This window comes from Canis lupus, chromosome 5 (assembly GCF_011100685.1).
Source record: "Canis lupus familiaris isolate Mischka breed German Shepherd chromosome 5, alternate assembly UU_Cfam_GSD_1.0, whole genome shotgun sequence".
NCBI lineage: Eukaryota > Metazoa > Chordata > Mammalia > Carnivora > Canidae > Canis > Canis lupus.
In genome coordinates, this window is record NC_049226.1 from 83,989,046 (window position 1) to 84,016,388 (window position 27,343).

General features: G+C 45.8%; 1 long non-coding RNA gene across 5 annotated transcripts; it reads left to right on the plus strand.

The window, feature by feature from the left end:
• LOC111096060 lies at positions 1-26,931 on the plus strand. Of its 5 annotated transcripts, none has more exons than XR_005358955.1 (4): positions 1-87; positions 21,300-21,391; positions 22,068-22,172; positions 26,485-26,931. It is a non-coding gene; the product is annotated as an uncharacterized LOC111096060 (long non-coding RNA). The 5 variants fall into 5 exon arrangements; XR_005358953.1 differs by lacking the exon at positions 1-87 and adding an exon at positions 20,982-21,225 and having other exon boundaries at positions 21,591-22,172; XR_005358952.1 differs by lacking the exon at positions 1-87 and adding an exon at positions 20,982-21,225.
• The last annotated feature ends 412 nt before the right edge of the window (positions 26,932-27,343 follow it).

Below are 27,343 nucleotides of genomic sequence, written 5' to 3' on the forward strand. Positions count from 1 at the left end.
GGAAGCCTTCGGATTTGGGAAAACCAGTCCAGACTCGGAGGCGTGTGATTCGGATCATTAGCACCTTGTAGTTGGGATCCTTGCCTTGTAAGTCTCTTTGTTCTCTGGAAGTTCCGGGGAAGGGAGGGGCGGGCAGCCCGGAGGAGTCTCCTTTCAGCCTCTGCCTCTGCTCCAAGCAGAACAAAGCCGCGCGGGGAAGGCGCTTTGATCCCAGACAATGAGAGCCGCTGGATTAAGTGCTGGAGAGACCAGACAGCTCCGGCACAAAACAGATCAGTTACTTTTCTTTTTTTTTTTTTTTTCCCGTTTTTCTCTTCTATTTTTTTTAAGACCTAATTCATGTACTGGAAACAAAAAAAAAAGTAAAATGTTTTGAAGGATGGTATTTCCGTAGCAATACGAGTCCCAGGCATAACCTGCAACATGTGTGTCTGGGGTGCCCAGCACAGGCTTGGCCGCTCTGGCCCCGGGCCGGCTGCACCCCTGATGAGGTGGGGGTCACGGGGTCTTCCTGGGGCTGTGCTCGGCCCTAAAGCTGGTAAGTGGTAGCCCGACCTGGAGGAACTTTGGAAAATTTGCTCATGTGTTCAGCACAGTTGCTAGATGCAGGGAACGCCGAGTTGAAAAATAAACGCAATAAAATCACCTCGTCTGTGCCAAGCCCCAGGGAGGCTACACGTTCCAACTCCCCAAACCTGCTCCACCCCGATCTCTAGGGCCTCGGTTTCCTTCTGAGAACCTGGGCGATTTTATTTTATTTATTTATTTATTTATTTATTTATTTATTTATTTATTTATTTATTTATTTATTATTTTTTTAAACCTGGGCGATTTTAGTAAGACCTGTGAGCCGGGTGTTCTGGTCCCCCACACCCCAGATGCACACGGAGGCACACGGAGGCTGGCCACCCCCGAGTCCGCGCAGCGGGACAGGTGGCAGGACGGAGGTGCAAGCCCAGGCCGGCTCCAGGGCTGTGGTGGCCCCCAGCGCCTCCTGGCCCACACGACCCTCGTGACTCACACCAGCAGCCTGAGCCCGGTGGGGCCAGGGCGGGTGCAGGGGCGCCGGGAGCCCCGAGAGGCAGCGGCGGGGCTGGGCGTGTAGAGCAGCCCCAGGTAGAGGAGGGAGAAAGGCCGTGAGACAAGGGGCGCGAGGCTCGCAATTAGACTCGAAGAATTTGAGAGATCGAAGGATGCTTCTGCTTGCTAGCCTCTCCGTACCTTCCCCCCCCCCCCCCCCCCCCCCCCCCCCCCGCCTTAGCGAAACCCCAAGGTTTCCACTGTTTCCGGAATGGTGTTAGAAATGATCAGCGCCGGGGCACCCGGGGGGCTCAGAGGTCGAGCATCTGCCTTCGGGGTCCTGGGATCGAGTCCCACGTCGGGCTCCCTGCATGGAGCCTGCTTCTCCCTCTGCCTGTGTCTCTGCCTCTCTCTCTCTCTGTGTCTCTCATGAATAAATAAATAAAATCTTAAAAAAAAAAGAGAGAGAGAGAGAAATGATCAGTGCTGGGAGGGGCCTCCTCATATGCCGGTTAATGAGCAAACTTACAGCCAGATAGCAGAGGCCCATTACTGGGCTGGGACCACTTTGCCAGCCGTGGCTCCACGCACCTTTAACTCAGGGCAGCCTGAACTTGTAAGTATGTCCCTTGTCCAGCCAGAGCCCCTGTCACGCATCCTCTTAACTTCTGCTAAGACTCTCCCATCTCCGAGGCCCAGGTGTCCCCTATACTCAAGGCCTGACTTTGCTGTCACTTCCTCCAGGAAGCATTCCATAGGCCACCTAGCTCCAGCCGTGAAGAATTCCTTCCTCCTTTCGATTTCCTTGTGGCAGGGATGGTTTCCTAATCTCCCTGATTGCGTGGCAAGCCTTTGCAGCTGAGATCCCTGTTGAATTCTGGTCGCCAGCACCTAGCAGACCTGACCTATGTTGTTAGCCAATAGGCCTAAGATGAAAATACAGGAACGGACATGTTTGGAGTTATTTATTTGCGCCCCTGTTGTGACTTTTTCGTTGATCTGGCAATCGGGCCCAGGAAAATGAAGCCCTGGGAAGAAGCCCCTCGGGGAGTTCATAGAAACTTTAATTCTGGGGCATCAGAGGGGTCCCACATCCTGGGGCATCAGAGAAACCATTTCCGGTCTCTCTGCCTCAGGCATGATGGACAGAGAAAAGATCTCCAATTCTTCTCTCATGTTGACAGCTCAGTACTGTTTGAATGAGTACATTCCTCTGTACCTGATGAGGCAAGATGTAGGATATGGTCCTAAGACAACGAAAAAGGGCCTAGATTCAGCTGTATTCTTGAATTCCAAAGGCCTGATATGCCGATGACTTTTTTACCTCCTGGTGCCAAATCAGCTCTGCTTATCGACTGCTATTTTAATGAAACCTCCTGGTACCAGCTCAGGAAGGATATTTTTATTAGATACGACTGGGCGGATTCTCATGTTGAAAGCATTTGGTGTAAAACATGAACGCATCCAGTCCTCAGATATCTTTCCAAATATTTCCTTTGAAATCCGAGCATTACCAAAGAACTTGAGATAAGAAGATGAAAAAAGGAATTAAAGAGCAAGGATGACGAGCTTGTCTCCCCCACCCCCACCCCCCATCCTGCATGGGTGCGGCTTTGGGCATTTGCAAATCAATGCAAGCAAATGAGATGGGGCCAAGCCTGGACAATCCAGGCCCTGGCTCTTACCCAGGGGGGCTCGGTCAGGTGGCCAGTGTCCTGGTCTCGGGTCTTCTCTTCCCCTCTAACCTCTCCTTAGGGACCGGAATCATATGGAGGAGAAGATAAGAATAGGTCTGACTCACGTGTAGTCAACTCTGCTAACTCAGTTCCCCTGCACGATGGTGTCTAAATCTCAGCATCAAGGAGAACGCTGTGACCAGGGTTTACAGAAATCAACCCTTCCCTTCTCCACTGAAACTCTCAAAGTCATTCACCTCCCCCAACTACCAGTGAGGTATACACAGAGCCTTAGAGCTTCGGCTCTGGGGTCACTGCCTAAATCCAGATACAGATGTTCCTCCACTTAAGGGGGGGGGTGGCATCCCGATAAACCCACTGTAAAGTTGGAAATACCATACGTTGAAAATGCATTTGATACACCCCACCTACCAAGCATCATAGCTTAGCCTAGCCTGCCTTACACCTACGTGCTCAGAACACTTACCGTGGGCCTACTGTTGTGTAGAATCATCTCACACGAAGCCTTTTTTTTATAACGAAGTGCTGAACATCTGTAATTTATTGGATACTGTACTGAAAGCGAGAAACAGAATGGCTGTGGGGGTGCAGAATGGTTGCGTGTCGCTCGTTTACCTTCGTGATCCCATCCGTGGCTGCCTGGTAGCTCCGGCTCCTGCTGCCGCCCAGCATCATGGTTGAGGGTCATCCCACATGCTGTTAGCCCAGAAGAAGATCAAAATTAAAAGTATGGTTTCTACTGAATGCAAACCGCTTTCACACCATTGTACAGTTAAAAAAAAAAAAAATCCTGGGATCCCTGGGTGGCGCAGCGGTTTGGCGCCTGCCTTTGGCCCAGGGCGCGATCCTGGAGACCCAGGATCGAATCCCACATCAGGATCCCGGTGCATGGAGCCTGCTTCTCCCTCTGCCTGTGTCTCTGCCTCTCTCTCTCTCTCTCTCTGTGACTATCATAAAAAAAATAAAATCTTTAAAAAAAAAAAAATCCTAAGTTGTAAACATTCTAAGTCAGGGACCGTCTGAACTGGCTTTACCACTTTATAGCTGGGTGACCTTGGGCAAGTTACGCTACTGCCATCTCTCAGTGGCCTTGTTAAAAGACAATAAGCGGTTGTAGTCATTGGTAGGGTTGTTAAAAGGAGGTAATTTATCTAATACTCTTGGCCATGCCTACCATGTAGTCAACACTCAAGTCCAAGAGGGGCCTCAGACCATGGGTGGCCTTATTTCCTAGATAAGTCTGTTTCAGAGCTGAATTTCACAGATCCTGAAATCGGGGCCAAAATAAACGAGTCCAATTTAACTCCAGAATTCAGAGTTGCTTAACCAGACAGCCGGGATGGGTCACTATTCCAGCTGAAATTCCATCTCAACATTGTTCTCACCACTTGATAGATAGAAGACTGAAGCTCAGAAAGCTCAATGTCAGCCAGAGGGTTTCAGAAACATTCTAGGGAAGAGATATTGGTGTATTTTAGAAAGGGGAAAGGTAGCCTCTGTGCTCGCATTGGACTCATTCAGTAGCGTTTGCAGGAATTTGTGGCTCATCAGCTGCATTTTCACCAACAGGAAGAGCAAAGTGGCTTCTATGCACTTGACTTGGAAGTATGGCTTTTGCTTGTCCTTGGGTTGTTCCTGGAGAGACACACAATTGAAGACACTCTTTGGGGTGCATGGATGGCTCAGTAGGTTAGACATCTGCCTTCGGCTCAGGTCATGATCCTCCCTCTCCCTCTGCCTCTGTTCTTCCCCTTCCGCCTCCCCCTCCCTCCGCTTGTGCATGCTCTCTCTCTCAAAAAAATAAATAAAATCTTTAAAATAAACAAATAAATTTTTTTTTTTTTAAAGACATTCTAGGGACGCCTGGGTGGCTCAGCAGTTTAACACCTGCCTTCAGCCCAGGGTAAATAAAAAAGACATTCTATGAGAAGGAAAAGTCCTTTAGGGTACAGCTATTCTATGAGTCACTCAGGCCCTCACCCCTGGGCGGGCCCCCAGTGCTGGCTGTTCATGCCTGTGGCTCCTTCACAGGTGTCCAGACCATCATCTTCCCTTTACCTCTCCAGCTCTGGGCAGCTTCCTCTCAACCCCCTTCCCGGGCTAGGGCCTCAAGACCTGAGAAATGTTGCATGGCATGGCCTGGTCGCATGCCCCTGCTGGGCCCCTTCTGGGCTCACTGCTCTGTCTTGGCTCCCTGTCTGTGTCCCATTGGTTCCTCCTGACCTGACCTGTTCCTTGGTTCTGTTGTCTCTTTGCCTTGTTGTCAGCTCCTTTCTTGGACATCAACTCAAGTGGTCCTTATCTCTCCTGACTCCATGCTAAACCTCTGACTTGCGTGGTCTGGACAGGTTTTTCCATACAAATCTCCCAGCCCAGTGACCCGCAGTATTTTCCTCTTCCCACTAGCAGGGAGGGACATTCAGAGTGGTCACCCTCTGCCAAGAAACCCAGGAAGTCCCTCTTCTACTGAAACACGTGAATAATGGGAAATTTGTTTAATCTCTCACACCAACTTCAGTTTCCTAGCCACGTGGAGTTCTGGAGTGCTGGGCGGCTCTGTCTTTGGCAGTGTCTTCCCGGGCCATGGGTAGGGCAACTGTGTGCCACACGCTTTATGTCCCATTTGTAGATATGCTCTTCCTCCCAGGCTTCCAGACAAGTGACTGGAGCCCACCATTAGGTACAGAGTAAAAACTGTTTTCTTTGCTCATGGGCTGTAGAGATTTGGTACTCCTATAATAAGATAGGGAACTTCCTGGTATTTAAACAAACTGGGATGTTATAGTATAGAAATAATGCCTCTACAAGAGAAAGAAATGTTTCTTGAGCATTTATTGTATATAAAGCTCTGAGATCGTTTCTATTCTGTCTGTATAATCTAGAGGCTTCCTTCATTCCTAAATTCTGGATGAGACAAACTTAATCACTTCCTCTATCCATGCCTTATGGAAGTCCTCAAGATTTTTGTGATTTTCAAGGGATTTTGGTCTCATGACAGAAAGATTTTACTTTTTTTTTTTTTTTTAGATTTTACTTTTTTAAATTAGGAGCAAACAGATATAAAACACAGCTTTCATTTTAAAAAAGGATTGTAAAGATTTTTTTTCTCCAATGCAAATACATTTTTGATTCTAATTCTCAATTAAAAGAAAAAAAAAAAAAAACCCCTGAGAGTAGACATTTTTAATCCCACTTTACAGATGAAAAGATCAGTAATGTTTTAGGGATTGTAACTGTGTTTTTTCCTCTCAAGTAGCAAATAGGTGGCAGATTTGTTATTCAATCCAGATCTGTGTGCCTCCAAACCCATGCTCTTCCCACTAATTTCAAATGGAGCTGGGCTTTCAGATTGAAAGACCGGTTTAATTGTGTAACTGTCGTAGGTTTTATAATGTCATCTTTATATCACTGCTATAGATGAAGCAAGTCATTTTCTGGGAGGTAGTTCAATTTGCACAAGGCAGCTAGAATTTCCACCCCTTTAGTCTAAATTTTGACCCTGAAATTTTTACACCACAGGAGTGATGGGACAAATAACTAAGCAGCACATTGAGGCTTTTCGCAAAACTGGAATGAATCAATGTTAACAGAAGGGTCTGCAAGAAACCTCACCTCCTGGAAATAGATGGTCTGGTATCCCAGTTAAAAATTGCTGGATTCCAGAACTTATTAGGAATCTGCTTGAAATTCTGTACTGTCCCAATTTTATCTTCAGAATTGAATTAATTAGCCAAAAAACATTTGCATGTGTAATTTGTTTTTTCTTCAGATGCTTGGTGATAACAAGCTATTCTTTTAACATCATTAAGATGGAAACGTATTATATTTTCATGCAAAGCAGGGTCTGTTATTTTTGAAGTGCCTAATCCCCTTGTCTTTAAAATATTCAGAAAGTGAGTGTGTGTCAGACAGTGGGTGCCCTGGGCCTTTGGAAGTCAGACTTCAGCTCCTGCGGTGGTGGATGGTTTCATCTGTAACACAAGGAAGTTGTTGCAAAGAAAGAATTCACGGGAGTTACAACCACACTAATAGGCTCACAGAAGGCCAGTTCCTAATTTGGAATGGTGTTGGGGCCAAAGAACCGAAGGAAGAAAACCTGGAAATTTGTAACTGGTGTTGGCGTTTATGGTGCCATTTAAAACCAAAATTTTATAGTTGGTATCTGTCTCTTGACCTTGGAGGCTTGCAAACTCCTAGCCATTTGTGCAAACATATCCACCTTGATTAATCTCATTGTCTGTAAAGTTATGGTCCATGAAACTGCCTCTTCTGACACTTTTTATTAGAGGAGATTATCAGGAAAATACATCTTAAGGATGTTATTGATTTTAAAATGACAAAGGGAAGAAGTTTATCTAATTGTGAGGTATATATTCCCAACTGTTTGACAAATGTAAGGAAATACGATTTTATGGACTCTTCACGGGAAACTGGTGAATTTCTTACCTGGATTTACAGAGACACGTACCACTGATTGTATTTTCAACATCAGACGCAACCTCAGAAGTTATTTTACAAGAAGATATTCTTCAGCTGGTCAGATGTCTTTCTTAAATAGCTCTGACTCAATTCTACTCGTCACCTACTTTCTCTCTTCCATGTCAATATAATGAAAAAAAAAAAAACAGATAAAAATATGCCCACTTACACTTTTCTACTTCTTAAAGTCCGTAGTGAAATTATCATAATGCTGAGAGGGTTCAAAATCCTGGTGTCAGGAGGTACGTGGAATTCAAAGAATGACCTGTGTTGGAAATCTGTGTCTTGTACTCCCTGGTGATGTTATCATGGGGAACTTCCTTCTGGAGTCTGAGCCTCTGTTTTCTCTCCGATAAAATAGAGATAGTCATGAATACCTCTTAGGGATATAACATTTAAGCTTCCGGTGAGGCATCTATACATGGAAGGCATCTAGTCTACATAGAAGGCATCTGTAAGTGGTGATTTTTATGTTTACTTCGGGAGGACAGTCCTAAGGGTACCTGCTGTCTTTGTATACTTTAAGAAATTTTACTCGAGACGGTAGTTTCATGTGTCCTGATCATCTCCTCGGGGGATAATTGGAATCGATTGGTTTAAGTCACAGGGAAATTATAGGTCTTACTTGAGCTGCCTGGGCTGTGGGGTTTAGGTTTCCTGCCACTAGAGATAATCAAGTAGGGTCTGGGCATCCCTGCTGATGGGTGTTGTAGGGAGGTGTCAGGATGAAAGACCAGACCAGATGACCCATAACTCCGTTCTTTGCCTGATGTTTTAAAATTCCCTGATTAATCACATGAGGTCACATGTGATGAGAGATTACATCACAAATGAGATCCTCAACGTCAGATGTGTTTGTCTTTTGTTGCCTTGTGTACTTGGCCTCCATGGATGGACCTCACTCGGTCTCTCTTGGGTCTCCTCTGAGATTTGATTGGTTCCCAAGGTCTCCCAGTCTAGAGAGACTCCACTTAAAAAAATTTTCCCCTCCATTTCCGTTCCCTTCCCTCCTTCCCTCCTCAGCCCCTTTCTCTGCTACACTCCTCTTTTCTCTCATCTTCAGATTTCTCACTACCATCAGGACCAGAAATGTCTACCTTTGGTCGCTTTCTGTTCACTCAAGTTTACTTCATCTCTAAGAAAGCTAATCCTGAGAAATCCTGAGAAAATGTGAACATTACAGGTATGGATCAATTCTGAGAGTTACTTCTTTGCAGGCTGGCTTCATTTTAAAAAATGGTACATGGGAAACCGAATGGGCTTTGCATCCAGACCCAAATTCAAATCCTGTCTTGTAAACTATGAGATCCTGGGTGAGTCCCTTCACATTTGAGGGTTCCTTCTTCCCTCATCTCAAAAAATTACACTCCTTTTGAAGGGTTGTACACATTGGAAGAACTCGTGAATGTCTTCTCCTAACACTGTCCCCTTACTTTAGCATCACCTTTCTGAAGGGTTGACGGTCTTCACAATTATTTTTCACCTCCTCTCATTTCCTCCAGAAGCTTTTTGAGAAACTTACATGACCTGTGGTATGAAAACCTTCTATCAAATTCTACCTCTTCCAGGAAGTCTTCCTTGATAGACACAGTAATGAAAGATATTAAAATTCTTACTAAGTGCTATTAAACTAATATCCATTCTGGCTTCCTCTGTGCAAGACAGAAGAGGCGAAACCCACTGTGAGGCGAAGGGTAAAGAAGAACCTAAATCTCTATTTTTCAAATGCCTTCCGAGCAGGTACATCCTTACCGCTGCCTGTAGTTTGCTACAGGAAGTCTTTCTGGTTTGTTTGGAGGTAGGTGAGTATGTTTTTGGATGAGAACGTTCTGAGGGGCCACCTGAACTGGTCTGTCCTCCATGAGGTGGACACTGTGAGCAAGATAGCAGTAATAGGGAAGAAAGACAGACGATCTGGAGTCACCCAGAACAGAACAGAATAGGGTGTTTACCAAACATAATCACCTACCATCTGTGACCAGGGCAGTTGACTCCAGTAGAGGTTAGCAAACCTTTTCTGTAAAGAGTCAGAGAGTAAATATTTTAGGCTTTGTGGGCTGAATGATCTTGGTTGCAACCACTCAACTCTGCCATTATAGCTTCGGGAGCCACAGACAATACATAAACGAATGAATGAATGAATGAATGAATGAATGAATATGGTTGCATTCCAAGAAAACTTGACTTACACAAGCAGAAGGTGGGCTTGATTCCAGCCCCAGGCAGTAGTTTGTCAGCCTGTGGTCTAATTCTCCAAGCCTCGATGTTACTCATCTTCGACATGGGGGTAAGAAAGTGTCGTGAAGATAAAGTAGGCTAATATAATAAGTGAAGCCTCTGAGCACACTGCCTCACCTGGGAAAGATCTCAAAAAAAGTTACTTCTTTCTGTCTCTTTTTTTCTCCCAAGTGCTTCTGTACTGTGAGGAGTTAGGAAAAAATGCACATAAAGGTCCTTCCCAGCCCTGTGATTTTATGAAATTGCCCGTCAAAAAAAGAGCAAGAAAGAGCTCATGCCAGAGAGAGAAATTGTATGCGTGTTCTTTTTCTCTGCAAAGTCTGACCACAAGAAGCATTAAATCAATCAGATGACAAAGCAGAATGTGAAAAATTGAGTTGGTTTGGTCCCAAGTATGCAGGAGGCCTGTGCCGTTGGGATCAGAAGCAGAAAAAAAAAAAAAAAAAAAAAAGGAAATGTTTTCTTCACGTTGTGTGCATTGGCTATTCTGTGACTCCCACATAATTCATCATAGGGAAACTTTGAGTGCAATAAACATTTTCCCTAAGTTTAGTAGCTACTCTGATCAAGAACAAAGCTATTAACATAAATGCAGATAAATACAAGGCAAATAATGATATTCCCAATTGCTTCTGTGTCAAACCAGCTCAGCCCATCAATCTTGCCTGACTGGGTAAGAAGGAACCTAGAGAATTTATAACTGTAGATTTCTTTCTGAAGCATTTCTACCTCACAGAGGAGGGGAAGGACGAACTATCCAGAAAATCCCAGGGAACGCAGTGCATACTCCCCAGAGCCGTCCATCTTGGGCATGCTCTTGGTCGCTGCGAATCCCCTGCCTTTCTGGGGCTGGGACTCTCCTCCAATGTGGCATTTCTTCTGGCAGAGCCAGTGGCCGCTTTTGTAACGTAGGGTCCCTCTCTCTCCACCCCTGGAGAGGGCTGTGTCCCAGGGAGCTACTGGGGTGCCCACCCTGCCCATTGTGGGGGAGGGGAGGGGACGCGGCATGGTTCTCTGTCCTTGGTCCTGATGCCAACGCTGACTCACATCTGCTGGACCAGTTCAGTTCCAGAGAACTCGGTCTCCAGCTCTGCGTCCTCCTCTGTATTCACTTCCTTGGCTTTACTTCCACGTTTGAGATTGAACAGCAACGTTCCTGTGCTTCTTCCCTCAATGGCCTCCTCCCGCTCTGCTACCTACCCCGCAGTCATCTCATTTACTCTCACGGCCACAGATACTTCCCCCATTCCAATGACTCCCACATCTGGAAGCCCAGGCTTCCATGACGTGCAGAGGCTTCTATGTGGCTCCAGCTGCTATCACCCCCGACTGTCCATCAGACATACCGAATTGAACAAAGCAGCAGCTCACACTTCTGCCTCCCTCCTAGTGAGCGTTTCTAGGTAACACTGTTCTCTACCCTGTAGCCCAGATCAGAAACTGGACAATGCTGGGGCTTCCTTTTTCTCAGCCCTGATATCTCAACATGACCTACAGATAAGGAACTTCCTAAAATTCTTCCCAAAGCCATTCCTCCTACTCTACTAGATCACACTTGGGCTAATGGGGAGTGTACTCATTGTCTCTGACTGGAGATACACTTTATTTTGGGTCCCTGCCTCTACTTCCCCCCTTCCTTTATCCCTCTCTTCTACAGTTAATGATTTGGGGTTTCCTATGTGCCATGATGGTATAAACTAAGGAGTATTTCCAAATAGTGCAGATGTCCACAGTATGTAGGAGCTGCTGTGTGGACATAATTATAACCGAAAGCGGGCATGTGGGGTTTACAGTTTGATATAGCAACTTGGCCCTGGGGCAGAGAGAAATCTCAACTAGGGAACAGAAACTTCTATTTTCATTGTCTATGCATCAGGCTAGATGATGTGAGTATATTCAAATGAACTCTCCTAAAATCCCTGCAAGGAAAGATCATTGTCACCAGTGTTACAAGGGAGAAAAAAAAGAAAAAACAAAAAAAAAAAACAAAAACAAAAAACCTTGCAACTTTCTGATTTTAGGGGATCTCTTAGTTAGGATGTGATAATCTGGAACTTAAATTGAAAGCTTCCCGTGTATAAAAACCCTACTCTTGATCCCTATCACCCGCTTCTCTGAGGTGGGAGGTACAAGGACAATTCTGATAGACTCATAGAGAAGAAATGTGGCAAGACTGGATGTAGACAGAATATAATTTCCCAGAATACACTTTCCCAGAATACAACCAATACCAGAGACTTTATCGTCTGTTGTGCTCACTTATCTACCCTCGAGCCTACAGTGGCCTGTCCTTAGGGAGCCACTCAATAGATGTTTATTGACTTAATGAATTAATTCTCAAAGTCCTACAAATTTGGTCTTGGAAGCACATTTCCCCAAAAAGAGCATAATTGTATGACCTTGTCTTCCCATATGTCTGTCCTCCTCTTGGAGCCTGACAGCTGTGTGGACAGGACTTCCTCCCACAGGCTTTTGTAGGCCGGCATGAGGGCAGCTGATGCGACACTCAGCAATGTTTGTTGAGTGAATCCTGGGTCACCGAGTCCTTTGCCATTTTTGCCTCGCTTAGCACAGTATATCAGAGATGCCCGTGCTCCTCTACATAAACGATACTACCTTCCCAGTGACACTTGGAAGTCTGCTCCGGGACCCTGGTTCTGCCACAAACAAGGCCTCCCTCTCAGCCTCCATGTGATCTATCGTGGCTTCAGGGCGGAGTACAAACCCAGTGCAGAAACGATACTCCTTTCTCTTCTTGCTCCTTTTGCCTACCATCGTATTCTCCATCGGCCTCATGAATTATTTCCCTTGTAATTGCAGAATGGCAACAGCAATATGCAGAAAGACGTTTTTAAAATTGCTTTACCTCTGCTTCTTTGCCTTGGAAAACGTTTCGCCTCACGTATCTCTGTGCCTCTCGGTGCCGATGTCAAAAGCAGAGAGTTAGTAGAAAGAACAAGACTTCCATGGCTCAGGCAATCCCGATTTGATCCTGGGTCTATCTCTTATCACCCGTGTGAATTTTTAAAGACTATTGACTTTATCAGAGCCCGAGGTCCTTTATGAGTAAAACAGAGCTGATCACCCCTACTTGAGTTGTGCTGACTGTTCCACAAGCTGGTGTTAAGCCCTGGGTGGAAAGTAGGAGGTCTCCACCCATTAATTTCCTTTCCGTGGGCCCCCACGCCTTTATCACCTCATATACACCAACACAGATATGTCTCCTGGTTAAATGAACTGGCCGCTGGCAGTGAATTTCCAACCACCACTCAGGGTGGTTGCGTTGGTCTGACCGTCACCTCACCCGTCTGAGTGGCCCGAGCCAGCCTGCCAGGTGCTCTGGCCTTTGGCCGGTGACATTTGGACCTGTCTGCCTGAATGTCAGTCTTCTCGTAGGTGCTAGGCTCGCAGATGCCAATCACTGCTCGCTGTGACTGATCGGCATGCTGCAATGTGTGCCCGCAGAGTTTCCTGACAGGAGGCGAAGGGTTGAGTTGACCCAACATCATCTGTCTGGCTGGATGCTCATTTTTCTTCTCCTGCCTGTCTTGCTCCTGCTCACTACTTAAGATGTGTCTCAGGGCGCTTTGCCCTGGCGTGCTCTTTCCACCCTCTCTGCCTCCTCAAGGCGACTCTAAATGTCAATCCTGACCTTAACTTCTCTCCCAGTGATGCATTCCCTCCATCTGTTCATCCACTCATTCCTCCTTTTCTCTTTTTCCCTCTGTAAACAATTGTCAAGCATCGACCACGCGCCTTGTTCTTGGGGACTTTTAGGTACAGCTCTCCATAATCAGTGGAGAATTTCCACTCTCAGAGAGAGATGATAACAGGGTCACAGTGTTCACAGATTTCCTTTGTGATCTTGTGCGTCCTGCTCCAGTGGTGGGCGTGGTTAAGGGCTTGGAGCTGGGGGGCCGGGGGGCTGGCCATTGCTGTGTGTTTGTCCAGACCGGGCACCTCATTTTGTTTCCAGGTTCCTAACCACCTCTGCATCTTTGGCAGCTTAGTTACATCCTTGCTTTTGTGGTTCTTGCTGCTTCTGCAGCCGGGCGTCAGCAGGTGCTCTCTGCCAGCTGTTGATCCAGGCTTCTTTTGCTCAGCTTTTCCCATCAGAGCTCCATTTTGTGCAACCTGGGACGGTCCAGCCATTAAAGGTTGCACCAGGGGTACTCCCTCCCCTCTCCCAGGTCCTAGCCTTCTCCAGGGAGCTCTCAAAGGTCGGGCTGAGGCAATGCTTTGCCACGTAGAACTCAACAGCATTATGTTCCAGCTGTGGTTTGCCACGAGTCTGATGCCTTCAAACTACCTCAGAGGGACTTGCTTCCTTCCTGGCGCTGCTCTAAAGAAACAGTCAACCTTCTGCTCCCTTCTTTGCCTGGTAGCTGTGATTCCTTGTGCAGAAGGTTCCAGGGGCTTTCTCAGGATTCTTCCCGTGAGACACCAGGATCCTTTTGCAAAAGGGGCTCCTGCAACCCTCCTGGGACATCCCAGGATTCCAGAGATGCTTATGCAAATGAGACTCCCTCTGAGGCCCGCTTCTCTGTGCTGTTGGGGAGTTTTTCTCCACAGTAATCAACAGCTCATCTTAATTGCTTTTGTTTATGGTTCAATAAGTGCATCATTTTTTTGGCAACACCAGCTCACAGCAGTATCTTAAATTACCCAAGCCTGCCCACTTTCATTTATGAACTCTGGCTTGTGTCTGATGAGCACTTAGATTTTTAACCATTTATTTCCTCCGCATGACAGGGAATGAGGAACATAAAGCTGATGGGAACCGTAAAGAAGGGGGAACACCAGAGACCAGGGAACCATAAACGTAGCGTAGAGTGTGCGGGGCCAATATAAAAGCAATGAGTTTTTAATATACAGCATGTGTAATACATTCATATTCCTAATAAAGTCAATTATTGTTGAATCTGTTATTTCTCAATTTTCCACCTCAGCTCAGGCAAAAACAAATCTGGAGCCATTCAGAAGAAAAAAAAATCATACCACAGTAATTGCAAAGGCAGCAGCTGTCAAAAAAAAAATTGTCTAATAAGTGCCTGTTTCACACATTTACCCTCCCAGGAACTAGGGGTGAATGTTGGGAACAGAGCTTGCCATGAATCTAATCGAAGGCAAAACTGAATCTTTGCCCTTGATTTGAGCAATTATCTTGCTCTTTGCTACTCCCCTTCCCCACCTTTTATTCCAGTTGTTCTGCAGGCAGCAGCAAGATGGAGCATGTAGCGTCCATGGGGACCAGTGTGCCTCAGTCATATTTCAGTTTTTTTATTTTTAATTTTCAAAATTTTTTTTGACATTTCCATTAATGACCCGGGCGAACCTGTCCATGCCTCTCCACCTCTCTGTGCCTTGGTTTCCTTATTTGTTTCATGAGGGAGCTGTCCCCAAAGCCAACTGATCATCAAAATAATTTGTCTTAATGTTTAACGATAGCAAGCTTCGGAGTCTTAGTATTATTACTCTTCTTATTTATAGGCGAATATTAGTTATCTATTGATGCGTGACAATTTTACACAACTCTAGTGGCTTAAAACTACAGGCCTTTATTACCTTTATTTTACCAGGTGCTGTGGGTCAGGGGTTTACACACAGCTTGGCTGAGTCAGGGTCCCACAGGGCAATGGTGGAGGGTTCAGAGGGGTGGCGTTTCTGCTGCGACTCGGACGGCGAAGGCCATGGTTCCAAGCTCGTGTCGCTGTTGGCAGAGTTCAGTTCCCTTCAGCCCATTGGACTGGGGACCTCAGTGTCTTGCTGGTTGTGAGTCAGAGAACATTCTCAGCGCCGAAGTAGTTGTTGGCTGGAGATTTGCCTCTGTTCCCTATGTGGGTCTCCTCGACCCGACCATCTGCTTCGTCAAAGCCAGGGAGGGAGAGGATCTGTAAGACTGACATGACAGTCTTAAATAATTCTATCATGGAAGTGACATCTTGTATGTGGGATATTCCAGTGGTTAGAAGCCAGTCACAGGTTCCACTGAGATCAAAAGGAGGGAGTTACACAATCATGTGAACCCAGAAGGATGCGTCATGAGATCCCCCTATGAGTCTGCCTACCGCAGAGAGTAGCACATGATAGATGTTTAGAAAGCAAAAAGTAGGGATCCCTGGGTGGCGCAGCGGTTAGCGCCTGCCTTTGGCCCAGGGCGTGACCCTGGAGGCCCGGGATCGAATCCCACGTCAGGCTCCCGGTGCATGGAGCCTGCTTCTCCCTCTGCCTGTGTCTCTGCCTCTCTCTCTCTCTCACTGTGTGCCTATCATTAAAAAAAAAAAAAAAAAAAAAAAAAAAAAAAGCAAAAAGTAAAGAAAGCTATAGGGTCCAATTCTCCCTTTTTCCAATGATCTTGACCATTTCTATTCTAAGGCTTTGGGTAGTTGTCTCAGTCTCCCAAGGCTGCTGTCACAAATTACCACAAACCAGGTGGCCATGAAACAACAGAAATGTACTTTTTCACAGTTCCGAGGGTTGTCAGTATGAAGTCGAGGTGCTGGCAAGGCCCCGCTCCCTCTAAGGCTCTAGGGAAGAACCCCTAGTGCCTCCTCTTAGCTTCGGGTGGCTCCCGGCAATCTCTGTTCCTTGGTTTGTAGCTGTGCCTCTCCGACGCCTGCCTCTGTTGTCCCATGGGCTTCTTCCCTGTGAGTCTCCCTGTTTTCTCCTCCCCATTTTTTTTTAAATCAAATCACCTCATATTCCTTTTAATTTTTATTTATATATTTATTTAAAAGATTTCGTTTATTTATTCTCAAGAGACAGAGAGGGAGAGAGGCAGAGACACAAGCAGAGGGAGAAGCAGGGTTCTCACAAGGAGCCTGATGTGGGACTCGATCCGGGTCTCCAGGATCAGGCCCTGAACCAAAGGCAGATGCTCAACCGCTGAGCCACCCAGGCATGCCTATTTTATTTATTTTTAAAGACTTTATTTATTTGTGAGAGAGAGTGAGCACAAGCAGAAGGGGAGAGAGAGAGAGAGGGAGAAACAGACTCCCCGCTGAGCAGGGAGCCCAAAGCTGGGCTCTCTCCCAGGACCCTGGGATCGTGACCTGAGCCGAAGGCCGACCTTTAAGCGACTGAGCCACCGAGGGGCCCCTTCTTTTCCTGTTCTTATGAGGACCCCAGGCCTTGGCCTTAGGACCAACCCATCTCTAGTATGACCTCATCTCAATTACATCTGCAGAGACCTTACTTCCAAATAACATCACTTTTGGAGGTCCTGGGTAGACGTGACATTTTGTGGGACACTCTTCATGCCACGATAGTGGTTGATTTTTCCTCTGCCTCCCTAACGCTAGGTGCTATCTGTAAACCGCTCTCACTACCTTCCCACTCTGGAGGATGCGTTCTCGTAGAGGTGCCAGAAAGCAGAGGCTGGGACTGCCCTTCTCTGACTCGTCTGGGGATCCAGGCGACCTACCTAGTCTCTCTCTGCCTCAAATTCCTGGGAAGCGGGCATCATCATAGCAAAGGTATTGAACTTATAGGGCTGTTATAGGATTAATTGAGATAATATATGTAGAGCGATTAGCACATTGTCTGGCCCATGATAAGCATCCTGCAAAGGTCAACAGTCATTACCTCCCACTTCACCTTCCTTCTCCACCACCTGCTTTTCTGACTTTATAAATATCATGTTTAGTGTTTGCTTTATTACTTTAAATTACATTTAAATTAATGGATTAATTATTCATTATAATTATAATTAACCATAAGTAGGATATAAATTATATAGAAGTATATGTAATATGTAGATAAAATATATAATTATAATCAATGAAAAATTAATAAACTTAAAAGGATTAAAATTAATTTATTAATTAAATCATTTCAGATTATATATTTAGGGTTAAAACTCTTTATTGCTTCATCTGTTTAGTCTGTACAGAATTTAGATACTTCCGTCTTAGGTGAAGGAATTAGCAACCCCCTTCCTCTTCCTGTAGCGTCTCTCTCCTGCCTCTCGTCGTGTCAACTGTGTCTTTATTTTTCGCCTCTCAATTTTTATGTTGATTTTATGATATTTAATTCTGTTTTTGTCTTCCAAGTTTTGTCGAGGCTAATTTTGAGAATGGCCTTTACTTCACAACCCAACCACTCTTTCTATATTTTAATATTGCGACAATAATAACAGCTACTCTTTGCGTGCTTATGTGGAGTGAATTGCCATTCGAAATACATTACCTATATTGGATTCTTCTATCTGTGTATCAGTCCTGTGAGGTAGGTGACAGTCCTGTGAGGAGGAGAGAGCGGAGGCACAGAGAGGTTAAGTAACTCTCCAAGGTCATGGAGCCAGTAAGCGGCAGAGGCAAGAGTTTGGGCCCAGCCTGTGACCTCAGACCTCTTGCTCAGAGCCAGTATGTTCTGTGGCCTCTCAGTGCCCCCCTACCCCCACCCCCTGGCACCCACCTGGCCACCTGGTCGGGCTGGACTCGAGGAAGCAAGCGCAAGGCTGTGCCTTCAAACTCACACCACTTGAAGGAAGGTGGGAAAACCTAACAACTTCCTTCCTTTACCTACACCCACTGAACACCTGCGTTTGTTTTTCACACTCAGTCCATGCCTTTCACGTGCACCTGGCCCTTGAATACCGTGAGTTTGGACTGTGCGGTCCACTGGTATGCAGAGTTTTTTCTGTAAGCATGGAACAGTGCTATAAACATATTCTCCTTTCCTTAGGATTTTCTTAATAACATTTTTTTGCTCTATCTTACTTTGTTAAGAGCACAACACATGATACATACAACATACAAGATGTGAGTTAATATGTTACTGGTAAGGCTTCTCGGCAACAGAATGCCATTAGAGGTTAAGATTTTGGGGAGTCCAATTAGAAACGACCAATACCCACCATTTGCTTCATGTGGTTGGAACTGGAGGGGATGATGCTGAGTGAAGTAAGTCAATCAGAGAAGGACAAACATTATATGGTCTCATTCATTTGGGGAATATAAGAATTAGTGAAAGGGAATAAAGGGGAAAGGAGAGAAAATGAGTGAAAATATCAGTGAGGGTGACAGAGCATGAGAGTCTCCTAACTCTGGGAAACGAACAAGGGGGTGGAAGGGGGGGTGGGCGGGGGGACGGGGGGGACAGGGGGATGGGGTGACGGACACTGATGGGGGCACTTGACAGGATGAGCACTGGGTATGCTATATGTTGGCAAATTGAACTCCAATAAAAAAAAAAAAAGAAAAAAAAAAGAAAAGGAAAAGACTTAACTATTTAAAAAAAGATTTGGGGGAGTCCAAAGTTATACGTGGATTTTCAACTGCACGGGTGGTTGGCGCCCCCAAGCCCCATGTTGTTCAAGGCCAACTGTATGTGTTTGTCTCTTCCAAGGGGTTCCTTTAGTTTTTCTCACTGACACAGAAAATTCTGCCTTCGTGGTCCCATGAGGGACTTGCAGCTTCTTTGCTGTTACCACTGAAAGGACGGAATCTACTTCCCTCTCACACATGTTATTTCCGGCACCTGCCGACTTCCTGTTTCCATTTGCGCTGATTGATTTTGGCTGCACACTTGTCATCCTGAGGTTTCATTTTGCTCCCCTCTGGGATTCGTTTCTATTTTTCCTTGGATTTCCCGGACTCCTTTCTATTTCTCTTGGATTTCTTTTTCATTTGGCTGAAGCATATTCTCAATTTCATTTCTTGTTTTGCAGAAAATATTCTTTGCAGAAGTGTTAGTATCTTTACACGTATGCTGTCTGGGTGTATAATTGAAATACATTTTCCCTCAAAGGGTGAGAACTGATGTGAATCTGATTACTGCCCCATTGAAGAGAATACCTTTCTTCTCTCTGAGCTTTTGGGATATTCTCTTCATCGTTGCTAGTTTGGATACTCGCCGGGATGCCAGGTGAGAGTTTTTGATTTATTTGTCTTCTGCAACACTCCAAAGACTCTATCGTTCTGAAGACCCAAGTTCTTTTGTTTCTATGACGAGTTCTTTGGGGAGTTTTATTCTTTGAATTATACGTTCTTGGGTTCCCCTCAGTCCTGGAATGAGGCTCAGGAGTCTTAAACCATCACAAAATTCTCCCACAGCTTTCTTAGTCAGTGATGGCTGTGAACCACCTGACGAGATGGCCCCTGGGGTCACCTCCCGTGGTAGCGTGGCCAGGGTGGCTTTCTGTGATGTTGTCCTGTGATGCTTTGCTCCCGAATTTTAGTGCTTTCACCAGCACGGTAGGGGTGGAGATGTGAAGTTAGCCCGCCCCTGTCTACCCCACAGCGTTCTTGCAAAGGTCACACGCATCTGTGTCTGTAGAATATGTTGAAAACTCTCCAGGGTCATGACATGTCGGAAGTGAATTCGTCAAGGTGCTACGGCTTTTGGCCAGGCTCTGTGAGTTCTGGCAGATCGCATCTCTTGAGGTGGTGACCTCGTGGAGAAAAATGTCCCTGGGCTCCATTTTTGTAGACTTTTTCCTTCATATCACCTGCTTCTTGGTCCCTGTAGGTAGATGTCTGAAGATAGAGCCGTCTATTTTAATTTCTCCTCTTGCCTCTTCTCCTCCTATTCCATTTGCTGGCTTAAGTATCAAATCAGGCTTGGTGTTCCTAGTTTCTAAATAGCACTGCCTCTTCCAACTGCTCTATAAATCATTATTATTAATAACAGGGATAATAACGATAATACTAAATAGCACTCGGCTAAAATCTTCCATTACAAAATGCTTTCAGAAATAGTACCTCTGGGCTGCTGGTTTATATAGGAAACACAAAAACTGATTAAAAAAGATGACTGTTCTATCCAAAATGTGTTTGCTTTTCTGGGTTGAATTCATTTGTTTGATTGAAAACTTCATAAGGAAGGTGTTTGCTGGAGAGGTCTGGAATTAAGCATGAGAGAGGTGGAAATAAGCATGATGTGAAGCCCTGAAATAGTTCATTGATAACCTGAATGTTTGGAAGTACGAGGGGGGACAGATCCAGCTTATGCTGGAAAAGTAGGATCGTGTGGACACAGCAGATTCAATGCCTACAGTAGAATAATTGCAGTCACGTTTCTTGGAATACTTGTGGAATCCTGACACAAAGTAAGGGGCTGTTTCAGAAGAAAGATGGTGGATTTAGGCATTATTTAAATATCTCAGAACCTCTGTTTCCTTGTTTTTAGCTAGGGGTTTAAAAATGATCTCATGTGGGATTCCTGGGTAGCTCAGTGGTGGAGCATCTGCCTTTGGCTCAGGTTGTGATCCTGGGGTCCTGGGTTCGAGTTCTGCATCAAGCTCCCCGTGGGGAGCCTGCTTCTCCCTCTGCCCGTGTCTCTGCCTCTCTCTCTCTGTCTCTCATGACTAAATAAATAAAATCTTAAAAAAATAAAATAAAATAAAACTGTTCTCACGAGGTTGCAGTCAGCACCTACCAGTTTCTAGCACATAGGGATTAATATTCCAAAATAAAAGGTGTTGTTGTTGTTACTGACATTGCTTTAGTGCTGTACATACAGGAGGCACTGCAAATAAAAGATGATTTTATTTTTTGTAGGTTTTTAACTTTAAGTATCTTGTATTTGCATAAAAGTGCACACAGATAATACAAATACAGTCGGATGGATTTTCACATGGTGAACATACCTGAGTAACCAGAACTTGGAAATGGAACATCGGAACTTACCCCATGGTTACCTGCGTTCTCTCTCGTCAGGACCTGCCATGATTCCCCACCAAAGTATGATCTGTCTTATAACTTTGGACACCATAAATTCATTTTGCTTGGTTTTGAACTTATGGCAAATGGAATGATACAGTATATACTCTGCTTCTTCTGTTGGTTTGGTGAGTGTTTGGACAGGCTGGTTTGTGCCTTCACTCATGTTGATCATTCCATTGGAGATCTTTCCTTCTTACAGCTGCATGGTATGCTGTTGTGTCCTGGATACTGGGGAACTTCCACGTGGCCATCATGGAGAGCGATGCCGTGAGTCCCAGGACATTCCTTTAGGTGAATATGAGGGGCTAACAGTCTTCATTCTAATACCCTAGCAGGCCGGGGTGTTTTTCCTGTCCCTCTTCCTCTTCATCCAGTTGACCTCCAAGGCCCAGCCATCCACCTTCTCAGTCTCTGAGATCTGACCCTGTCACCCATTGCCTGAACTCTTGCAATAACTGTCTTTCCTTCCCACATTCCTCATTTCTTCCAGCCGAACCTCGGTACCACCAGAATAGTCTTCCTGAGACATACAACCGATTGTATCACTGTTTTGCTCAAAACTTTCATCCTCAATACAATTGAAACAAAGCAAAGCAAAACAACACGACTCTGAGCTCCTTGTATAATCAGGCTCCACCTTAAACGAGCTCCTGCCAACATCTCCCTCTTCATTACTGAGTTCATGTCTGTGTACTGGTGCCACATTAGATTAGCAACTTTGCTACTCCAGCGCTGGCCAAGGCTGGTATGGCCTTCCTCTCTTTCTGCCAATATTGAATTTCTTCTCATGGTTGAAGACCAACCGAGGGCTGTCATGTTCCAACAACACTTCCTGCTCCAGGCTCTGTGAAGCCTAGTCTGACCTCCCAGCACTCATCATGTCTATCTGGTCAGTCCAACCTTGACCTATTGAGGGCTGGGCTTATGGTTTTCTTCTTCACTCAGTTCCTTTTGTTTCCTTGTTTAGATACTGTGGCTGCTTCCTGGGCACTGTAAAGAATCATCCTCATCCTCATTAAAGAAGAGGACACCCCACAACAAGCTCTTGTCCAACAAGTTCCTCATGATTGGGGTAAGTGGACCCAATTTCTTGTTTAGGTTAATTATTTGAGAATTACTGTTTCATGATAAGTTAAAAGTAGCTTGTATTTGTGTAATTACCTGCCCCGTCACTTGCAAGGCAACTGAGTGAATGAACTTTGCTTCCTCTCAATGAGAAACCATTTCATTTTTGATAAGCCCCTACAGTATCTCTTGGAGTCTGACAGGTCCCCTGACACAGGATTTGGTTTATGCAGCCGGGAATCATCTGAAGGAGCTGGAGTGACACAAAATCAGAGACCCCTCTACTTCCAGTCAGTCTGATGGGACTGACATTCTCTCCTCCTTAAGATCATTCCTGCTCCTTACCTTGGGGCCCTACAGCCCTGAGCCAGTGCTTCTTTCTGCCTGACATAGGACAATGGTGTGTGTATCCCGGTGTCTCCTTCATTTGTCTTCCTTATCCTAGACTATTCTAGACTGCTTCTCCACCCCAGCACCTGGCACACCCAACACATAGTAGGCCCTCCTTAAACTGATTGTTGATGAATCGTTTATTTTATTTATTTTTTATTTTTTTAAAATTTCTGAATGTGTAGTAAAAGTCATTTGCACTGGGGAGATTACCTCAGTGTTTATTTTTCTTGTTTGCAAATTAAAAGGACACATTTTAGTTGATTCCATAAATAGATCTTTATTGATGTCTAGTGCATATCTACAGAAACTAAGGACATTCAAACCGGCAGCATATTTTAAGCTGATGAGGACCAATACCCTACCATTGTTTTGTGTTGAATTTCGAGTGTGATTTATGACTGCTACCTCTGTGTCAGTGGTTGTGGCAGATGCTCTGCACTTGTCTGCTTTCACCCTCATTCCTTGTGCATAGAGTTCAAGGAAAATACCAGTTTTCAACAAATACACATTCAGACAAACAAACCTTTCTCCCAAGGCTGGGGAGGAACTAAGTGGAAGGGATTTTGGAGGATATGAAGAAGTTTCATCATATGAAACAATGCCAACATTAGTGGCATCTTAATCAGTAGCCCCCTCATATTAGTGCTTTGTTTTTAAAGATTTTATTTATTTATTCTTGAGAGACACAGAGAGAGAGGCAGAGACACAGGGAGAGGGAGAAGCAGGCTCCATGCAGGGAGCCCGACGTGCGACTCGATCCCGGGTCTCCAGGATCAGGCCCTGGGCTGAAGGTGGCGCTAAACTGCTGAGCCACCTGGGCTGCCCTTAAAGTAATGTTAAATCATCTTATCCCACAAATATTTTGTTGACACTTGTACTAGGCACTGGGAGCACAGTGTTGAAAGGAAGACCTAGTTCTTTATTCTCATGGAACTTCATGTCTCCTGGGGGAAAGCCAGACAAAACAGGAAAAAGGCAAGTAAACAAGCAAATGACTTAGAATGGTTCCAAAATGTGACAATAATAAGACCACATTTCATTGATTTTTAAGACACATTTCTTTTCACCTTTTAATATTGTTGAAATTGTGATGTCTTAAAATGGGAATGTGTGTTTAATATATTGTTTTTCCCCCTGAGAAGTTATTAAATTGATGCTTTGACTTCCGATCGATGGTGTCTCAGAATGGAGGAAATATGGTAATAATAAAAGCTCACATTTATTGAACACTAACTATGAGTCAGGTGCAGAGCGGTACATGTTGTAGCACTGTCTCTTTTCTTCTGGATAACAACCAGAGGAAGCATGCAGACGCCTCTCTGCTTTACAGATGAGAGAAGTGCTTCTCAGGGAGGTGAGGCACCTGGTTGAACGCTGAACACCTGCAGGGGCCAGTATTTGAACCATGGCCTGTCTGACTCCGCTCTCTTAGTTGCCGGAGTTACTTCCTCCCCTAACACTGACACCTTCTCAAAATAGCTGGTATGAAGCAATCAATGCTGCTAGGATTCCTGGAGGTTCTCATAGGTTGGCTGCATAGTTTTTACATAATTAGGACGTACACTCTGAAAGGTAATTGAACCGCAAATGGGCTGCACAGAAATGGGACTACAGAGACCACGTCCACAGGGGTGTCTGGGTGGAGCAGTCGGTAAACAGCTGATTCTTGGTTTCAGCTCAGGTCATGATCTCAGGGTCATGAGATGCAGCCCCGCGTCAGGCTCCCCGCTCAGTGTGGAGTCTACTTGGATTCTCTCTCCCTGTGTCCTGCGCCCCAGCACCTGCGCACATGCAGGCACCCTTTCTATCAGACAAATAAATCTTTAAAAAGAAAAGAAAAAGACTATGCCCACAGAGCAGCTCACTCCCCCAGTGAGTCTGGAAGCAAGGGCTATGGATCTATCTTGCAGTCTGTGAGTGCAAAGCAACCTCTGTGCTCCTTGGGCATCCTTCTAGAAAGATCTTCTGGTATGAAGGAGATAATTCTGGAATTTACTGTAGAGAGGATAGGGTTTTTAGCAAGAAGATGCCAGAGATACCTCCTAACCCATGCCAACCCCAGAGACGTTTAGCGGCTTGCTCAGGATGCCCAAGACAGTTTGGAGAATCAGAAACAGGTCCCTGATCCTCCAGTCCCATGGGTTTATCTTTCTAATTTGTTCATCTCCCGTTGTCCTCTCTTTGTTCTCCCTTTCCTCCCCCTTTCTTTCTCTCCCTCCTTCCTTCTCTGTTCCTTTTCATCTAAAGAAAGGCCTGGTAGATTGAAAAGGCATGAAATAACTTTGGTGGCAAAAGGGTGAAGTTTGGTAGCTGAGGTAGAAAGTTCTGGAACTTGGGAAAGTGTGAGGGACCACTAAGATTAGCTGACGATTGATTTATGTGGCTAAATAGTTAATATGCTTAAAGAGGTTTTAAAATATGAAGCTTGTGATTAATATTTATAGGACTAAGTGATGAGAAATGACCAGAAAAGAAGCCTGTTGGGTTGACTTAAAGATTCTAAAATCTCCTGAGATCGTCCGGGCGGGAAGGGGGAAGGCGGCGGTGCTGTGCGCTGGAAGAAGCCGCCTTCGGTTGCTAATGCAAGAGGAATCCAAAACAGGAGCTCTGGGAGAGCCTGTGTGTGTACTAGAGGCAATTTCCATGCTCATTGACTTCATCCCGCACAGGCTGGCCTGATTTGGGTTACTCTGAGCTGGTAAATCGAAGAGAGCACGAAAATCCAGTGCATGAACTAGTAACCTATTTAGAGAATTTGTGAAAGAGTTGGAGATGTAAGGCTTCTGAATCCAGCCAGCAAGGCAGCTGGGAGAGACCCAGAGGGAGACAAAGATGTCTGGGAAGATGGGTGCTTCTCCACCAGGCCCGGGCAGGGCCCAGGGGGCCGTGGCCACACAGAGTCAGCTCACTGTCAGTCCCCGAGAAGAAACGTTTGTGCTCCCAAATCTGTACCCACAGATTTAGTATTCCCGGACAGGTCCTCTCCCTTTGGCGGGCAGGCAATTTATATATATTTGGCTAAGCTGAATTCTTCTAACCAGAACATAGCACACTGTCTTGGAACTTTCTCATCACTAAATGAATGTTTAAGAGCCTGTCATTAGTTGATAAACACAGATACGGAAGAAGAAGCTCATTTTAAGAAACTCTGGCATTCTGGCCTTAAAAAGAATAAATTACAGAATGATTAGTCACTTCAGAAAGGGTTTCTTCATTTGAAAAGAGACCGGCTTCACCATGAGTATCTTTGAAAAAAACAAAAAAACCCCGAAAAATCCAAACCCACCACCACCCCAAATCAAGAAAACAAAAGAGAGGTTTTCAAATTTACATCCTGCATTTATAAATGCAGTTCGTATATAAATGTAGGCTACTCCACTTTAATATATGCACAGTGAGCTTTGCACTACTTCTAGCTCCTTCCTTCCTTCATTCAATAATAGGAAAGAGGTTTAGGCAGATTCCAGGAGGAAGATCGAGAAGTAAGATAGTGTCCCGGTCTTCAAGTAGAGGGACTTGCCACCTCCTGTTTTTTGTAATGTTTACTACGTTATGAAAATAAAGTGTTTGCTGGAGAAGACTGAGAATATGCAAAAGGAATCCCAAGGAAGGAAAAAGGATGCCTGAAGTCACCGTGCTCAGAAGAACTCAGTGGGGGGATGTTGACCCATTCCCTTGGAGCGGTGCGGGTGGGTGTGGGTGGGTACGGGTGGGTGCGGGTGGGTGTGCAGGGATGGCTGTGACCCGGCTTTGAGGGGAGATGGGGACGGAGGCGGCGAGGTGTGCATAAGCAGGGCAAGAGCTTTGCAAATCATAATGGGTTTGGACTTTTCCCTTCGGTGGTGGGACAGCCGGAGGAGTTAATGGCAAGGGGGTGGTGTGCTTTGAATGCCTGCAGCCTCTTCTTTCCTGCCTCCTGTACATAGGGAAGGGGAGCTCTTCCTCGTTGGAAGGATGTGTCAAAGGGCATACAGACGACATCAGCTGATGCCTTCGGATCATTCGGCGTCCCTAGCCAGGCACTGTGCAAAGCACTTGACGTGGATTTCACTTCACCCCCTAAGGACCGTTTGGGTGTGGATCCCACCAGGCAAGTACTGATGCTTCAGGGAAATGCGCACGCGGGAGGTCAGTCAACTAGCGAACAAACGGTAGGATCAGGATTTGAACCCAGACCATCTGGCTGCAGAGTCCCATGGCAGTTACCCCACTGTTGCTTGACAAACTACCCTGAAATTTAGCAGCTGAAAGCAACCCCCATTTTATTACAGTCGGAGATCCAGGCAGGGCTCGCCCGTCGCAGCTCGGCGGGCCTGGGTGTTTCTGCTCCCTGTGGCATGGGCTAAGGTTGCTTGGTGGCATTTGCCAGGTGGCTGGGCTTGTTTGGGGTTGGAGGGGAGAGGGGGGTCAGGCCTGACTTCATTCACTGACTCGGGGCCTTGTCGGGATGGCTGGGAGGGCGGGTGCAGCTGGGCCTATTGACGGACGTGCACTTGCTGGTGGCCTCTCCTGGGTGGCGGTCGCTCAGGGCACCCAGACTACTTACACGGAGCTCAGGGCTCCCCAGGGACCCGAGGCAGGAGAAGCTGCCGGGGTCTTAAGGGTTGGAAAGGGGCCACCACTGACATCCCTCTATTGACCAAACAGTCGCAGAATCCACTTGGAATCAAGGGGAGGGACCCAGACCGTCACGCGTCAACTCTGCTTGGGGCCGTCTCTAGTCTCCACACATCCAGGGCTTAATCACTGAGGACACAGGGGGAGCCCGTCTTTGAATTGCTCGAC